The 3,823-nt window shown below is 39.4% G+C and overlaps 1 pseudogene; it reads left to right on the top strand.

The window, feature by feature from the left end:
- Window positions 1-314: 314 nt before the first annotated feature.
- LOC111590651 (uncharacterized) lies at window positions 315-490 on the top strand (annotated as a pseudogene).
- The last annotated feature ends 3,333 nt before the right edge of the window (window positions 491-3,823 follow it).

Here is a 3,823-nt window from a genome sequence, read left to right as displayed (position 1 = left end):
CGTGGTCCACCGCCGTCGTGCATCATCAGGTGACGTGGACCATTACATACTAGATGAGCTGTGAGAAAACACTGAAGTCCAACACAACACGAAGCCACACACACAACGAAACACTCCTGGATAGTTACACCTCTTCTTTCTGATCTAACTTGCGGTCCATCGTCTGTGTCGTCAAGTAACGTGGACTATTACATACTAGATGAGTCATGAGAAAATACTCAAGCCTAACACTACACGAAGCAGCACACAGCGCAACACTCCCGAATAGTACGTTCGAGTTAGCTATAAAAAGAGGCGAGTTTTATTTGAAACTCATATCTTTCTCGACCTTTTGGCTAGGATAAATTGTAGCATCTGCAGTTTAATGTCTAGTATGTAGGTCATATATTCACTTTAATTTTAAAATTATTTGTTGTGGACAGTGTCCATCATACAGGCTTGCTATTGGATCATCACGTATCGTACAACCAACTGTTGTACTATACCATCAAATATGATCTATACCATCAAATATGATCTGTGTACTATCATAATGCACGAAGTATATCACTTGTGAGCATGCTGCATTGTAATTAATTGGCTGGAAGTTATATTTGTTTTCCTTTACTTTTTGACGTTTTTATGTAAAATGGTTTATTGTAAGTTGTCTATAGGATGCTGATTTATTTTTACTCTGGTGCAATAAGTGATTCAAATATTCCATTCACATATTATATAAGCATTTTCAGAATTCTCTACAAGATACTATTTCAAACATGTCTAGGAACGATGTTTTTGCCACGACTGCGTGATCCAAAAACGAATGTAGGCATGTAGAACAAAGAAGGTATATTCGAAAGCATCGTTTCATGGCTTCTCACTCCTTTTGGAGAAGAAACATAGATGTACGTGGAGTTCTCGATGAATAAAAGAAGATAAATAGGACACAGAAAACTTAGGCGTATCTCCTATGTTGATTGGGTGGATTCTATCATCCGAGAAAACTCCTATTTGTGGTTTATTCCTAGGATTAATTATGACATATTTTTTAAACTAGCTCTAGAGACAGCGTCATCTTTAAGAGCTTATTCGGTTAGAAGTGAATTGAAAAGGATTACGTGTATGTTTGGTTACCCAGTATTCTACCTGGCAACCATTCCATCCCCTAATAGTTATGGATTCAATCGAAGGGAACTGAACAGAGGTTCAATGATATTAAATATTTTTATAGTAATAATTAAATAAAAACATATCTAGTCCCCTAAATTTCATTCGATCCAATGCAATCGAACAAGACCTAATACAAATATGAAAATATACGTGCAACCCTGATTTTAGAAATCTCGATTTGCTATCTAAATAAGGTTATTTAATTCTATGCTTTTTATATTTTAGTTTCAACAATTACAGTGAAAAGACCTTCCGTTAATATTGTTTTAGAATCAGGAGATTTTAATAACCTTGCAACTTTAAGGGTTAGTGTTTGGTTCTGAAGCCAATTGTGATGGAGCGGCTAGGGATAACTCTGTCTGAAAGATTTTGAGGAGTCTGATGATTCAACATTTAAACATAATTTTTTTTCTAAAGCTATTCTATCATATATATATATAGATTATATATTAGGAGCCCTGGGCTTCCAATAACTAGAGGAAGCCCAGGCCAGACAGTGCAATCCGGTCAAGCCGGATCAGGTCCACACGTCTATAAAAGAAAATCCGGAGTGCTAGGGTTCAGTTTTCACGCCCCATCCAGATTCATTAGCTACGACGCGTGCGACGACGGCGGTTGCCCGATAGCGCGCGCAACGGTGGACCCCTGGGCCAGTGGCTGTGGTGGCCGCGGCTCCCCGACCTCGATGTGAGGTGGCGGCAGTTTCTCGATCCGGAGTAGAGGCGGCGGTTCCCAGGTCGGCGGCAACGGCTCCCCGATCTAGAGGGCGAGCGACGACGGTGCCCTTGTGCGGGCAAGCGGCGGCGTTCCCGGGGCCCCGAGGCGGCGGCACTTCCACGGCCGGCGAGCAAGCGTTGCCCCTCGATGTGCGAGTAGTGACGACGACACACGAGGCGTGAGGTTCGAGCGGCGTCACGGAAGGTGCGAGGTGTGCGCAGCGACGATCGCGCATGACATCCTCTGATCCGGTGCAGTTCGGGAGGCCCCAATGACGACATACATCTGTGCTTATGTCGTCGACTACGTCCTCCGGCGACTACCTCCTTCGATTCGTGTTTTCTTTTCGATTATTGTGTTTTATGCCTATCACATGTATTATTTATGCTAAAAATTGTACGATTTTATGCTTAAACACGGAGTTTGTATATCAGTTTGCTGCATGCATATTTTTTGCATGCACATTGCAAAGGTAATTCCTTAATTTATGTTGTTCGTAATTTGTGCGCATGCAATGAAAACTCCCACGATTTTGCCATAATTTTTGGATCTATATAAAAATAGAAACTGCATGCACGTGGCTGCCATGTTTTCGGATCTGTTATAAAAATAGGATCGTAATAACAACCTACTAGAGTTATCAACCTCTCACATTGACTCGGTGTTTACGCTTATAATTGAGGGATTCTATGCTCAAAACTTAAGGTTTTACGCTCTACCCGGAGATGCGTCCACCAGTGAACAACATGCCAGATATTTTACGCACTGTAACGAATTGCATAAATACCTACACCGTGTAGTATAATTTGTATCAGTATATATCATAAACTAGTTCTAATGCGTTTAGCTGCATGGCTGTTGGAGGGATCCTATATTTATGAAAGAAATAAAACATTAAATGCATTTTTTTGTTTTTATGCATGCAATTCATTTCAATCATTGCATATTCTTTCCATCATAAATTTGTGTGCATGCAGCTGGTAACAGATTTTTACGTAGTATACCCAATTGCATAATTATCTACACGGTGTAGCATATTTAGTATCACTATATATCATAAAATAATCATTACGAGTCTAGCTGCATAGCTGTTGCAGCGATCCTAAATTTATGGAGGAATAAAGCATTTAAAATAGAAACCGTCACATATATCTTTCCTAAATTTACGCGCATGCAAGAGAACGTGTTTGACTCATGCATGCATTTTGCCATAATTTTTGGATCTGTATAAAAATAGAAACTGCATGCATGCGGCTGCCATGTTTTTCGGATCTGCCATAAAAATAGAATCGTAATAAGAACCTACGAGAGCTATCAACCTCTCACATTGGCTAGGTATTTACGCTTATAATTGAGAGATTTTATGCTTAAAACTTAAGGTTTTTATGCTCCAACCTGGAGATGTGTCCACCAGTGAACAACAAGCTAGATTTTTTACGCAGTGTACCGAATTGCATAAATACTTACACCGTTTAGTATAATTAGTATAAATATATATCATAAACTAGTTCTAATGTGTTTAGCTGCATGATGTTGGAGGGATCCTATATTTATGAAGTAAATTAAATATTAAATACGATTTTTTGTTTCTATGCATGCAATTCATTTCCTTTCATTGCACATTTTTTTCATCATAAATTCGTGTGCATACAGTTGGTAACAGATTTTTACGTAGTATACCGAATTGCATAATTATCTACACAGTGTATTATATTTAGTCTCAGTATATATCATAAAATGGTCCTTACGCGTCTAGCTGCATGGCTGTTGCAGCGATCCTAAATTTATGGAGGAAATAAAGCATTTAAAAATAGAAACCGCCACACATATTTTTCTTAAATTTATGCGCATGCATTGGATCGTGTTTGACTCACGCATACATTCTTTTTTTTGCGCTAACAGACGTGGGAAATGTGACGCACCCGACAGCCTGGTTGGACGCGCTGGGTTGAACCAG

The sequence above is a fragment of the Zea mays genome, chromosome 1 (assembly GCF_902167145.1).
Source record: "Zea mays cultivar B73 chromosome 1, Zm-B73-REFERENCE-NAM-5.0, whole genome shotgun sequence".
Classification (NCBI taxonomy): Eukaryota; Viridiplantae; Streptophyta; class Magnoliopsida; order Poales; family Poaceae; genus Zea; species Zea mays.
This window is presented reverse-complemented; position numbering and strand designations above follow the sequence as displayed.